This window comes from Entelurus aequoreus, linkage group LG14, assembly GCF_033978785.1.
Source record: "Entelurus aequoreus isolate RoL-2023_Sb linkage group LG14, RoL_Eaeq_v1.1, whole genome shotgun sequence".
Taxonomy (NCBI): domain Eukaryota; kingdom Metazoa; phylum Chordata; class Actinopteri; order Syngnathiformes; family Syngnathidae; genus Entelurus; species Entelurus aequoreus.
The window spans coordinates 26,542,792-26,557,066 of NC_084744.1; the positions used below are offsets into that span (position 1 = coordinate 26,542,792).

At 40.9% G+C, this 14,275-nt stretch overlaps 2 protein-coding genes and 3 non-coding genes across 5 annotated transcripts in view; 2 read left to right on the plus strand and 3 right to left on the minus strand.

Annotated features, from left to right (window-relative positions):
- The window catches only part of LOC133664593 (uncharacterized), a 264,251-nt gene that overhangs the window by 108,936 nt on the left and 141,040 nt on the right, over window positions 1-14,275 (plus strand). The gene's annotated exons all lie outside the window — the stretch shown is intronic.
- The window catches only part of LOC133664587 (oocyte zinc finger protein XlCOF6-like), a 335,370-nt gene that overhangs the window by 19,159 nt on the left and 301,936 nt on the right, over window positions 1-14,275 (minus strand). The gene's annotated exons all lie outside the window — the stretch shown is intronic.
- Window positions 3,694-3,766, minus strand: trnak-uuu (transfer RNA lysine (anticodon UUU)). The gene has a single exon. It is a non-coding gene; the product is annotated as a tRNA-Lys (tRNA).
- Window positions 4,213-4,285, minus strand: trnaf-gaa (transfer RNA phenylalanine (anticodon GAA)). Its single transcript has one exon. It is a non-coding gene; the product is annotated as a tRNA-Phe (tRNA).
- On the plus strand, window positions 5,038-5,124 carry trnay-gua (transfer RNA tyrosine (anticodon GUA)). The gene is given in 2 exon segments: window positions 5,038-5,074; window positions 5,089-5,124. It is a non-coding gene; the product is annotated as a tRNA-Tyr (tRNA).

Consider the following 14,275-nt stretch of genomic DNA (forward strand, 5'->3'; position numbering starts at 1 on the left):
AAATTAATTTTTTATTTTTTTTATTTTTTTTTTTATAAAAAGTTTCTCGTGGCCACGAGAAAGTTTCTCGTGGCCACGAGATACTTTCTCGTGGCCACGAGATACTTTCTCGTGGCCACGAGATACATGTTTAAAAAAAAAAAAATTCCCATGTCCCTTTAGGGGCTCCGTAGTTACCCCCTAAAAAAATAAAATAAATACATTTTGACTGTTGTTACCCAAAGTATATTAAGTGGGATTTTTCAGAAAAACAAATATATACAGTAACACAAAAACAACCTGTCTCTGTGATCACTGTAGGTGTATAAATAATAATATAGTGTTAAATAAAATCAGTCCCTTGGGCACAAAACTGAAAATAATACAGCTCTCCAAAAAGTGCACTTCTGCTGCTATTGGAACATACTAACTACACACACTATGACACTAAGAACGCCGCAGTCATCAATCAACAATTGTTCTTCCAAAAAATTAGCATGTCTGCTTTTTCAGGATCAAGTCTGACCCGCTCTTCACTAATCGTGTCGCCAACGGTGGAAAAAACACCTTCACTTGGCGTGGAACTAGCTTGGACACACAGATAGGTTTGATGACATCCTCCTCCAGTCTGTATCTAAACCTTCTGGGGTCCATCAGTGTGGCCTCCTCCAGGAATGACTGCACGTCCTTGTCCTGGATGGAAAATGAGGGACAGACACAGCATAGAATTAGGGGGGAAATTAGCTGAATGTGAAGACTAGGGTGTCTCTTATTAAGTCTTTAGCATTAGTATGTGGAATTAAATGATGGAATAGATTAAGTAATGAAGTTAAACATTGTACTGATATGATCCACTTTAAGAGGTTGTTCAAATGAATAGTGCTTACAAAGTACAAAGAAGAATCCTCGGTTGTGGCTTGTGCAGCCCTTTGAGACACTTGTGATTTAGGGCTATATAAATAAACATTGATTGATTGATTGATTGATTGATTGATTGATTGATTGATTGATTGATTGATTGATTGATTGATTGAAGAATTATGAGAAATACTTTCAACCTTATTGAAAATAAGATATTCTTCATCTCAGTATATTAATAATGACTGAATTAATTAATTACATATTACACAAGTGTTGTATATACTAATTCACAGATGTTATTTTATTATAAAAAGGTCAGTAAATGATGTATATATTTGTAAACGCTCTGAAGTGGGAAAGGGGTAGGATTAAATAAGCTTTACTTCTTCCTGTTCCTTTTAAGACATGATGTAAAGTGAAATGATATGAAACTGTGATGTGTTATGCTGTAAGTGTGTTCATGCACGAAATAAACTAAAGAAAGAAAGAAAGTACTAGTTTATTAGACAGACCTGCAAACTCTGTAGTGGTGTAGGCTACAAGATAACGTTAACGTTATCAGACACATACAAAAAGGCTAACGTTAACGTTATCAGACACATACAAAAAGGCTAATGTTAACGTTACCGTTACCCACTGACTATGTTTAGATAACGTTAGTCTAGCTAACATTACTGCAGTCCTGGTTGACATAAGAGGTAACGTTATTTTAGTCTAAAGGCTACAAGTGAGCAAATATGGAAATTAACCGGCAACAGTTAACGTTTGTTACTCACCGCCACAGTCACTGGAACTGGGGCTGCAGGTTTGAAGCAGAGGAAGAGGGGTGCGCTTCGTCATCTCTGTCGCTGCTTCTCCACGTGTCGAAGACACGACACGGTTCTCGAACGTTCAGGTTATGTGCAGCCTGAACATGTTTCAACATGCTTGTTGTACTTCCCCCCTTACATGAGAGCGAAGCCTGGCAATAATTGCATATTGCCGTTTCCTCGTCTTATTTTTTTGTAAAATGAAGCCATGCCTTGAGGCGTTTTTTCCGGTCCATTATTTTTGCTGCTTGTGTGACATCACAGGAAATGACATTTCAGTCATTAGACTGAGCTACGTAATTTCCTGTGATGTCCCAAAGGGCATTTTCTGTGAGACGGGATTCGTTCCCAGGGATTCGAATAAAGAACCAACTCTTTTTCTTTACTATAGTGGCCTTGATAACGGGAACCGGTTCTCAAAAAGGGATTTGAGTCCATGGAATCGGTTCTTTTCTTATCGAACAACCGGGAGAACCGGTTTCGAACATCATCCCTAGTGACTGGATGGAGATGGAAGGGGATAGTGAGGGGATGTATGAGGAAGGTATGGACATGGATAGGAATAGAGGGGAGAGAGGAAAGAAGGGCAGAGGAGGGCATGAAGGAAAGTCGAGTGCTAAAAGAGTACACGAAGATGATGAAGGAATAGAAAAGAGGAAAAAGATTATGGAAGATAACTGCAAAGTGATATGTAAATTTAAATCAGATCAAGACATGAACAATATTAGTTTAATGACACTTGTTAACGGATTAAAGAAGGACATTGGATAGGTGAAGATGGCCAAAGTACTAAAGGACGGACGGCTTTTGATTAAATGTAAAAATGGAGAGCAAAAGAACAAAAGCAATGCGATTGCAAAAGCTGTGCAACAAGATAATAAAGGAAAAAATCGAAGTGGGAGAACGAAAGGGGGCAAGAGGAGTCGTGACAGGAATCCCAAGAGGTGTAAATTTAGATGATTTGAAAAGAGAAATAAAAGGGGGAACTGTCACAATGATGAAGAGATTGATGGCATTTAGAAATGGAGAAACAGAACTACTTCCATTTGGAGCCTTCCGTTCTGTCCTGAGGGACAAACAGCGAGAGACGTTTGCACAGTGCCTGTGTTTTTAAAGATGTAAATCTCTGTTGTTTTACAGTTCTCTTATGTATTTTAAAATGTATGTCTTTATGTATTATTTTTGAAACTGCTCTGTGACATGTGCTGTTGACCTCTTGGCCAGGTCACCCTTGTGAAAGAGATCTTGATCTCAATGGGTTTCTTATCTGGTTAAATAAAGGTTCTAAAAGACAGAGAGCGAATCTGTGCTTGTGCAGTTTGTCCAGGAAGTCCTCCCGGAAAGAATCATGATAGGGATTTTAAGTTTTTACGTTAGACCTCACGTCCCACCCCCAGTACCTTGTTTCAAGTGCCAACGCTATGGGCACATAGCTAGTGTGTGTCATGCTAAGATGAGATGTGGAAGGTGTGGAGGGGAGCATGAATATGGACAATGTGGAGACAATGAACAAGTCAAGTGTTGTAACTGTGGGGGAATCACACAGCAGATTATGGGGGATGTGTCATTAGGAAACAGAAATACAGCACATCAGAGTAGAAAGAAATATTGAATATGCAGAGGCAGTTAAAGTAAGACATCAAGAAAGTGGAGAACAAAACAGAAGTGAGAACAGTTCAAGTAATAAAAAATAAATAAAAAAAGAGGAATTTCCATGGACAAACTAGTTGTGTTCCTGGCATACGTAATAAACTGTACAGAACAGGCAAGAAATAAGACTGAGAAGATCAAAATAATCGTCAAAGCAGCAGCAAAGTTTTTAAATGTAAAATAACTATCTTGGGAACAGGTGCAAGGTGAACTACAGAGTAGATGAAAAGGAGTCATGTTGACCACAATCCAACGCCATATAAGCAATTTTACCAAGGGATAAACTAATAAACAATCGCTGTTAAAAACTATTCAAATTAAGAACAGGTTACAAGGAAGGCTGCAGCGGGGGAAAGGGACGTCTTTAAAGAAATGTAAAGAGGTTAGCCTCAACCGCCTGAACAGGGACTTGAACCCTGGACCCTCAGATTAAAAGTCTGATGCTCTGCCGATTTAGCTACCCAGGCCATTTTCAATGCTGATTTGCCCAATGTCTAAGAGAACAGCCATATTGGCAATCTCAGATGAAAGTGAATTAGCTAGGATGTTCAGTGACAAGCTGGGAACTGGAAAAGCTCAAACTCGTCAATTGCTTGAACACAAACTTCATTATTGACAATTAAGCCAGTCTTACATCGTCATCAAGTAAGAAGGTTTTGACCAAAAAAGAAGCTTGTCTCCCGAAGTTGGCAACTTTGAGCTGGAATTAACTTGGATTCTCCCCACATGTTCGAGCAAAATGCCTTGGGGACACAAGTTTAATTGTGATTTGAAAAACTAAAACCAAAAAGATGTTTTAAATCCACTTCAGCTCAGGATTCTGCCAGCCTTGGTCAGGGAGTCCATTTTAGTAGTGTAAGAGCCACATGAGGCTCATTAGTAAAAAAAACTGGTTAAAAAAACCACACTGTTGTGCTGAAACCCGGGGTCGAACCAGGGACCTTCAGATCTTCAGTCTGACGCTCTCCCAACTGAGCTATTTCAGCTTTATGAGTTAGTTTTGGGTTCACTTTTTCAAATGGAACCAAGGTCTAACCTGGTGGTGACTTTTGAGGGCTGGCAGGAGGCCTTTCCATGGGGATCTCAGAGCCTAGTATTGGTCAGCAGAACAGGTACTTGAATCCTGAGAATTCCAAAATAATGTCTTACACTCCATGACTGAGCATTTCAGGGTCTCTAAAAAATTCAGCTAAATGCTTCTGGCAAAATTCTGAGAAGCATCCAAGTTAAATCCAGCTCAGAGTTGGCAACTTCGGGAGAGAGGCTTTTTTTTTTTGGTCAAAACCTTTTGAGTTAATGACAATGTAAAACTGTCTTAACTTTCAATAATGAGGTTTGTGTTTAAGCAAGTGGCGAGCTTTAGCTTTGACGGTTCCCAGTTTGAACATCATAACTAATTCACTTTCATCTGAGTTTGCCAATGTGGTTATTCTCTCAGACATTGGGCAAAACACAATTGAAAAGAGTCTGGGTAGCTCAGTCGGCAGAGCTTCAGACTTTTAATCTGAGAGTTCAGTGTTCAAGTCCCTGTTCAGGTGGCTGTTCTTAACTTATTTACATTTCTGCAAAGGCGTCCCTTTTGCCCCCCTGCAGCAGTCCTGTAACCTGTATTTAATTTGAAAAACGTTTTTGAGCTGATGCTTCCATTATTACAAATAATTACATGTGTGCAGATCCGTACAATAGTTATTTTTTAAATTCTGATAAATTGAATTCTAAAGTGTGGGTCACATCACACCCTTCGATAGCTCAGTTGGTAGAGCGGAGGACTGTAGGTACTCAAGCTGAAATCCTTAGGTCGCTGGTTCAAATCTGGCTCGAAGGATTGCCCGTTACATTTTTATGTGATGTCATTCAAAACAGAATAAATATAATGTCTGACATCCTGAGGACGTCCGTTCAAAACCATTACCGCTAGGACCTTGGCTTCTATGGATACCTGTCTCTATAAGACAGGTGGGTTTCTAGCATGCCGGCCTATCGTTTAGGTCTTTTTGCATTCAGTTAGGATATCACCTTGGTTGGACACTTATTCTTTTTCTCTAACCGTGTGTGTGTTGGTGTATTACTATGTTCAAACTTACTCCACAAACATTCTTAGAACATTTTACACGCACTTAATAATACTTAGCTGAACTCCTGTGCAAGACGGCAGCAACTCGCAGTTCCAAAATATATTAGAATTACCAATCAATCAAAACAAAAACAAGTATGTCACCTTCATTTGTGAGGCCTTCTGGTGGGCTGTGTTTGGTGGGTTATGGTCCAGGAGTCAACTACCGCAAGATAGCCAAAGAATCCGGGTAAAGGGACAAGTTAGCTCGGCTCTTCCGTTTTAAAGGGTGAAGTCATCCAATGTAATTTTGTTGTAAAGGCACCTTCTTAACCACTTCTCCCAGGGTTGAACCAAGGACCTTCAGATCTTTAGTCTGACACTCTTCCAACTGAGCTATTTCCGCCAACACATCCGTTTTAGCGTTAACTTTTTCAAATGTAGAACCTTTATTTAACCAGATAAGAAAACCCATTGAGATCAAGATCTCTTTCACAAGGGTGACCTGGCCAAGAGGTCAACAGCACATGTCACAGAGCAGTTTCAAAATAAATACATTAAGACATACATTTTAAAATACATAAGAGAACTGTAAAACAACAGAGATTTACATCTTTAAAAACACAGGCACTGTGCAAACGTCTCTCGCTGTTTGTCCCTCAGGACAGAACGGAAGGCTCCAAATGGAAGTAGTTATGTAAGTTTCAGTTTCGTCTGCAATTCATTCCATGCCATAGGGGCAGCAATGCCAAAAGCTCTTTTGCCAAATTCAGTCCGTACATGAGGAACAGTTAAAACATACAAATTGTTAGAACGTAATGCGTAAGAGCTGCTTTTTCTTTGTAACAGAGTACACAAGTATGGAGGTATTAAACCTAAAAGAGCCTTATAAATTAAAGTCAGCCAATGTGTGTATCTGCGTGCACTCAATGAAGATAAGTCTGACTTCATATACAGTTGACAATGGTGGGTGAGACTACGACAGCCAGTAACAAATCTTAGAGCTGAATGAAAAACAGTGTCCAAGGACTGGAGGCATTTAGATGAAGCACTAAAATAAAGCACGTCTCCATAATCAATTACAGGCAAGATAGTTGCTGTCACCAATTTCTTTCTGACTTTAAGAGAGAAGCAGTTTTTATTTCTAAAAAAGAAACCAAGCTTTACCCTAAGCTTAGAGACCAAGTTGTTAATATGGGCTTTAAATGAAAGCTCCTGATCAAGAGTAAAACCCAAGTACTTGTAATTTAAGACCTGCTCTATAGGGTTTCCATTTGATGTTACAATATTTGGAATATTTTCCAGTAGCACCCTTGAATGAGAGAAAACCATTACCTTGCTTTTATCTGTAATTAAAACCAATTTAAGATCAAATAAGCGAGCCTGGATGACATCAAAAGCAGCTTGTAAAAACTCAAAAGCCTGAGTGATGGAGGTTGAACAGCAATAAATAATGGTGTCGTCTGCATAAAAATGGTACATTGCATTTGACAAATTATTACAAAGATTATTTATGTAGATAGAAAATAAAATGGGCCCCAGCACTGAGCCTTGTGGAACGCCCTTGGTAATGTCCAGTAATGAAGAGGTGGTCCCAGCCACCTGTACACATTGTGTTCTGCTGGAGAGATAGTCTGTGAACCAAGCAGCTGCATTTTTAGATAATCCAACGTGATGAAGGGCTTGAATTAACAGACTGTGGTCTGCTGTGTCAAATGCTTTTGACAAATCAATAAATAGGGCGACACAATATTTCTTGCCGTCTACAGCCTCGATTAAATCATTGAAGACCTTAAGAGCAGCTGTAATAGTGCTATGCTGTTTTCTAAAACCAGATTGAAATGGAGATAAAATATTGTTTGATTCTAAAAAATCCTCTAGCTGGTTACTGATCATCTTCTCAAACAATTTTGCTAAAATGCATAATTTAGAAATTGGTCTGTAATTATTTATATTTGTGGGTTCACCCCCTTTTAGCAGGGGAAGAACAAAGGCCGATTTCCAGATTTTTGGAATGCTTTTACTTGTTAGACTTAGGTTAAAAATATGCGAGAGAGGCTCAGCAACAAAATCAGCAGCCAATTTTAAGAAAAAGGGTTCAATTTGGTCAGGTCCTGCTGCTTTAGTTGTGTCCAGGCTCTTTAGTGCACTGTTTACCTCGGATATTGATACAGGTGTAAACTCAAAAGTGCAGGTGCTGCGTCTATTTACAGCCTGTGGTGTATTTGGTATATTAACATTAGTTAAACCAACATTTGACAATTGAGGATTCAACGACTCAAACAAGGATCCGGCAGAAACAAAATACTCATTAAAACAATTTGATATAGTTGTCTTATCAGACAAAGTACCAGATTGAGTAATTAAAGGACTTGGAAAGTCATTTGTTGTCACATGATTTAAAGAAGCTTTTATGGTTTGCCAAAACTTTTTGGGATCATTTATATGTTTTTTGCATTCATGCAGGTAAAAATCAGACTTGGCCCTCTTAACAAGCGAAGTACATTTATTTCTAAGCTGGCGGAAGCTAAGCCAGTCAGCCTCTGTCTTTGTTTTTCGAGCCCTGGCCCAAGCAACGTCTCTCTCTTTGAGAAGGTTTCCAATTGCAGAGGAAAACCAGGGATTATTTCGACCTTTAACTCTAAGTTTTCGAAACGGAGCATGTTTATTGACATTACGTTGAAATTCATTATAAAAGTATTTCAACGCTATCTCAATATCATCAATTAAAGCAACTCTGTTCCACTGAAAGGCAGCTAAATCGTATATAAAAGCTGGGAGGCAAAAGTTTTTAATATTTCTTTTGCATGTAATAGTGGGTTTTGATTTTGGTAGCTTGCAGTTTCTTACAGCTGCAATTGTACAATGGTCACTGAAGTCATTGGCAAACACCCCAGTGCCAGTGTACTTATGGGGAGCGTTGGTTAGAATTAGATCAAGTAAAGATGATTTTGAGGAGTTTTTAGTATTGGGTCGAGTTGGGGAAGTGATTAATTGAGTTAAGTTTAGTGAGTTGCATACAGCTCTAAGGTTATCAGAAGAGGAAGTCAACCAGTCAAAATTTAAATCACCAACCAAGAGAAGTTCACTAGCTTTTAACCCACTCATAAAGGATTCAAGCGAGGCAAGAGCTTCAGTGGAGGCAGAGGGAGGTCTATAACAGCCTACAATTGCGAGAGGTTGGCCATGTGAGAATTCAAGCTGCAGGGCAAGGAGTTCAAATTGTTTAGTGATTGACAGTGATGATAATAAGGTAACATTAAATTTGTTTTTGATATACATAGCCACTCCTCCACCTTTTCGAGGACGATCGCATCGGAAGACATTATATCCATTTATAGCAATGTCCTTGTCAGAGACTGCTTTGGTTAGCCAGGTTTCTGATAAGATAAATATGTCTGCATTGGTTGTTTGAATCCAGATTTTGACTAAGTCTAATTTTGGCAGTAGACTTCTAATATTTGAATGATTTAAACCAAGACCTGACCTAGCTCTAAATTCATCAGGAGTACTGATGTTGTACAAAGCTGGGCCTGGATTTGGTTGCACATTGCCTGATAGAAGAAGTAAGAGCAATATAAAAATGTTTCGTTTCATGTGGCAAGGTAACCCGATGACAACATTACTTGGCTTCACAATGTCAAAATGAGTAATTTCAGAAGGAGAAAAACATCTATTTAACACAGAAATACACCATAAATGAAGCTGGTTAGAATTATTTAGCACTGACCCACATGTAGATATCAATAAGCTTTGTGTAAATGCTGTAGTTTCGTAGGACCAGGTGATTGTTATTGCGTTCGGTAGAGTTAAAGGTTGGTGGAGCACCTGGTCAGGTACCCCACTACAATTGCAGAAAACAAGTCCAGGAAAAAGCATTAATATTAAATACAGAGCTTTTGTCAAAGTCATTATTAAATTGTTTTACTACCTACCCAGGTCCAATATTCAAAGTTCAGATGTCCAGGCTACAGCAGTTGGAAGGCCAAGCTAAGGCTAGCAAAGGCCCAGCCTTAGTCAGTCTGAGGCTAAGATAGATCCAGGCTGTGGCAGATGGAAGGCCAAGATGAGCTAGCAGACCCAGTCTGTAGGCAGTGAGAGGCCAAGCTGGGGCTAGGTTAGAGCCAGGCTGTGGCAGATGGAAGGCCAAGATGAAGCTAGCAGACCCAGTCTGTAGGCAGTGAGAGGCCAAGCTGGGGCTAGGTTATAGCCAGGCTGTGGCAGATGGAGGGCCAAGATGCAGCTAGCAGACCCAGACTGTAGGTAGTGGAAGGCCAAGCTGAGACTAGGATAGATCCAGGCTGTGGCAGATGGAAGGCCAAGATGAAGCTAGCAGACCCAGTCTGTAGGCAGTGAGAGGCCAAGCTGGGGCTAGGTTATAGCCAGGCTGTGGCAGATGGAGGGCCAAGATGCAGCTAGCAGACCCAGACTGTAGGTAGTGGAAGGCCAAGCTGAGACTAGGATAGATCCAGGCTGTGGCAGATGGAAGGCCAAGATGAAGCTAGCAGATCCAGGCTGTGGCAGATGGAAGGCCAGGATGAAGCTAGCAGATCCGGTCTGCATCTAGCAGATCCTGTCTGTAGGCAGTGGAAGGCCAAAATGAAGTTAGCAGACCCAGTCTGTAGGCAATGGAAGGCCAAGCTGGGGCCAGGATAGATCCGGGCTGTGGCAGGTGGAAGGCCAAAATTTCAGCTAGCAAAACATCTCCTGGCTTCAGCAGGTCAAAGGCCTCCAGATTTCCAAATCCAACAAAAGCAGTCAGAAATGCCACTTTTTGGAAGTAAGCCTTCATTCATCAATTGTTACGCTTAAAACTAGTACAATTTACTTAAATTGGCTAAAAAATAAATTAAAACAGATAGAAATTCAGACCACTTTGACAAGCAGACAAACAAAAGACAGTGCTGTCGGCCATCTTGGATTCAGATTTTAACTTGAAGTGGGTGTGGCATGGATGATTGTTTGGCGCCCAATAAAAGACTTGATGGAGGATTCTTCAGTCAGCAGATGTTAAAGCAGCATAAATCTACTGGAGCCTATCCCAGTGCACCTTGTATGTAACCAAGGTCTGCCCTGTTGGTGACTTTTGAGGGCTGGAAAGAGGCCTTTGCATGGGGATTTCAGAGCCTATTACAGGTACTTGAATCGCGGGAACTCAAAAAGAATGCATTATGCTCCATGACTGAGTTAAACCAACTGGTTAAGAAGAAGTCAGAGTTGTGCTGAAATCCGGGATCAAACCAGGGACCTTCAGATCTTCAGTCTGACACTCTGCCAAATGAGCTTTTTCAGTTGCTCCAGTAAGTTTTGGGTACACTCTGTCAAATGTAACCAAGTTCTGCCCTGTTGGTGACTTTTGAAGGCTGTAAGGAGGCCTTTGCGTGGGGATCTCATCCATCCAAATTCTAATACATTTTTTTCTACAGAGATGGTTACAGCAGGCCCTTAGATAGCTCAGTTGGTAGCGCGGAGGACTGTAGTTTCTCATGCTGAAATCCTTAGGTCGCTGGTTCAAATCTGGCTTGAAAGATCACCCATTACATTTGTATGTGATGTCATTCAAAAAAGAATAAAAATAATGTCTGACATCCTGAGGATGTCTGTTCAAAACCAATACTGCTAGGACATTGGCCTTTATCAGGTGTCCTTTTGATAGACACTCTCCTAACTGAGCTATTTTAACTCAGCAAACAATTTTTGGGTTCACTTTTCAAATTTAACCAAGGTCTGCCCTGTTGGTGACTTTTGAGGGCTTTAAGGAGGCCTTTCCAAGAGGGTCTCAGAGCCTAGTATTGGTCAGCAGAACAGGTACTTGAATCCCAGAAGCTCAAAATGAATGTCTTACGCTCCATGACTGAGCATTTTAGGGTCTCTAAAAAATGTTCTTTATTGGTGTCGATGTAAAACCGGCTTAACTGTCAATGATGAGGATTGTGTTCAAGCAATTGGCGAGCTTGAGCTTTGACAGATCTCAGCTTGAACATCCTAACTAATTCATTTTCATTTGAGGTTGCCAATATTACAAAATATGCTGAAACCCAGGTTAGAACCAGGGACCTTCAGATCTTCAGTCTGACGCTCACACAACTGACCTTTTTCAGCAGTTTTTGGGTTAACGTTTGCAAATGTAACCAAGGTCTCCCCTCTTGGTGACTTTTTGATGGCTGGAAGGAGGCCTTTGCATGGGGTGTTCAAAGCCTATTACATGTAATTGAATCGCGGAAACTCAAAAAGAATGTGTACCGCTCCATGACTGAGCATTTCAGGGTCTCTAAAAAATTAAGCAAAATGCTTCTGGCAATATTCTGGGGAGCATCCAAGTTAAATCCAGCTCAGAGTTGGCAACTTCGGGAGAGAAGCTTCATTTTTTATCAAAAACTTCTTTGTTGATGACAATGTAGAACTGGCTTAACTTTCAATAATGAGGTTTGTTGTCTTGAACTTGACCCAGGAAGTTCCAGTGAGGTCATCAAGCTGAATGGCAGCTTAGAGTAACATCTCCCTCATGAGAAAAGTTATTTCGCCCCGTTAGACCGTAAAATGCCAAATTTTCAGATAATCTCTGAACAAACAAAAGGGGCAAGAATGGGGAAACCCAGAGGAAATCAAGGAAATATCGTTGCAGAGCCTGTAAATGAGGAAAGCTCTGTGTCCACGAACAGCTCACCTGTAAAGCTACAAGATGGCGGTGCTAATGCTAACCCTCGCTCAAAGGAGGCGGACGCCGAAGGCTTAGCCCAAGTTCTGGAGGAGTTTCAGGACTTCCAAAAAGACATAAAAGAACAGCTGAACAACATTAAACAACAAATAACAGACACAGTGGAGCGAATTCAAAAGGTGGAGGAACGGATTCAAAACGCGGACTACGTGTTGAACAAAATGATAAAAGTCATTAATCAGCAAGAAAACAAACTACTCGACTATGAAGGGAGATCCCGACGAGAGAAGGTGAGGATATACAATGTTCCTGAAGGAGCCGAAGGACCATCCATGCCAGAGTTTGTGGAAAAACTGCTGCGGGACATGTTGGAGATACCCGCAACCGCCCAGCTCGACATCGAAAGAGTGCACCGCGCGCTGGCGCCAAGACACGCCGGAGACAGGGAAGACAAGCTGCGGTCAATAATAGTCAAATTCCTCCGCTACAGGATTAAAGAAGAGGTCATGCCAAAGCCTGGTGAAAGAAGAAGATTTTTCTGAACGGGAGACTAATATACATAGACCAGGATTACGCCCCAGCAGTCCTGCAAAAGAGGTAAGAATATGCTGAAGCGAAGCAAGTGTTAGAGCAAAGAAATATCCGCTTCCAGACTCCAAGTGTTCTATGAGGACGGCACGCAGCTGTACCGGACAGCAGAGGAGGCGACAAGAGACATGAAGGACAGAGGACTGCCAGTCAGCGTGATTACGCCGAGGGAGAGCCTGCTGGATTACCTGTCCCGCTCCACCTGGGAAACCATGGGAGGAAGGAGCCGGGAGGGGACAGGTGAGGAGCCAGAGAAAAGCATCAAGGAGAGACTGCAAGCCTTCAGAAGATAATCATCGCCTTCTTCGGAGGCCTTGTTAATCTTGACTGACTTCTTAAAGTGTTGGTAAGATGAACAGAACCAAAACAGGGGACTTTAAATTCACTCCAAGACATTTGCGTTTATATAATAACCCAAGCTAGATGAGAATATATACAAATGAGGGATGTATAATAGAGATTTTTTTTCTCTTTCTACCAAGTGCCATGATGGGGGCATTAAGCCCATAGTTGGGAGAGGATTTCCCCCACAGCTAGACATTTTTTCTAGCCTAACCCAGGGTCATCTATTAGAGACCCTGCCTTGGAACTACACCTTTCTTTTTATTATTTTTTTTAGTTATTTTGCTTTGTTTTATTTATGTTATTTCAGTTGTTTTCGTTATGGGAGTAGACTTCCTAGGTTTTATTTTGAATATTTTGTTGGTACACTTACAAGTAAACACATATGGTTAGTGACAAAGTAAAATGTGTATCATTTAATGTTAATGGGCTATTGGACCCAATTAAACGCAGTAACATTTTATCGAAGGTGAGGACAGAACAAGCCCACATAGTATATTTACAGGAGAAATTTTCTTTACAGAGTTCTTTATAAATTCGGCTTTCAGTATACAATCATTAAAACTATACAGGGACTATATGTGTCATTATCCGTGGTCTGGATCATGTTTTTGTGTTTTCTGTTAGTTTTGGACTCTTTTAGTTCCTGTTTGTGCACCTCCCTGAGCTTGTTTTGGTTGCCATGGTTGCTAATTACGTCCACCTGTCTCTGATTAGTGTTCGGTCGCTCACCTGCTACCCAAGCAGTAATCAGAGGCATTATTAAAGCCTGCCATTGCCGGTCAGTCGGCCTGGCGTCATTGTTTCATACAATGCCATAGTTCATGCTGTTTGTTTGACTCATGCCGTTGCCACGTAAGTCTTGTTAGTTTTCATGCCATAGTTCTCAGATTATTGCTTGTCCACAGTCCATGCTAAGTGGTAGCTTCTGATTCCTGCGCTAAGTTTTGTGCTTTGGCTCCAAGTGCGATCAGCGCGTTGTGCCTTCGCCTTGTGTTCCTCTTTTGTTTGTACCTCTTTGAGTTTTGGGTAATTAAATCATGTTTTTACCTACACGCCTTGTCCGGAGTAGCCCGTCTGCCTTCCTGGGAGAACGACCCTGCATAAAGATGCGACCCCGCCGTGACAATATAACAATCCTGCTGCTAGGATTAAAGTCAATGGATACTTATCAAATAGTTTTACCTTACAAAGGGGTTCTAGACAGGGATGTGCATGGTCACCATTACTCTTTGCATTATACCTGGAGCCACTACCTCAGTCTACTAGACACCATGAAGATATTAAGGGAATTATTATTAAAGGGAGAGAGTATAAATTGGCCTGCTATGCGGA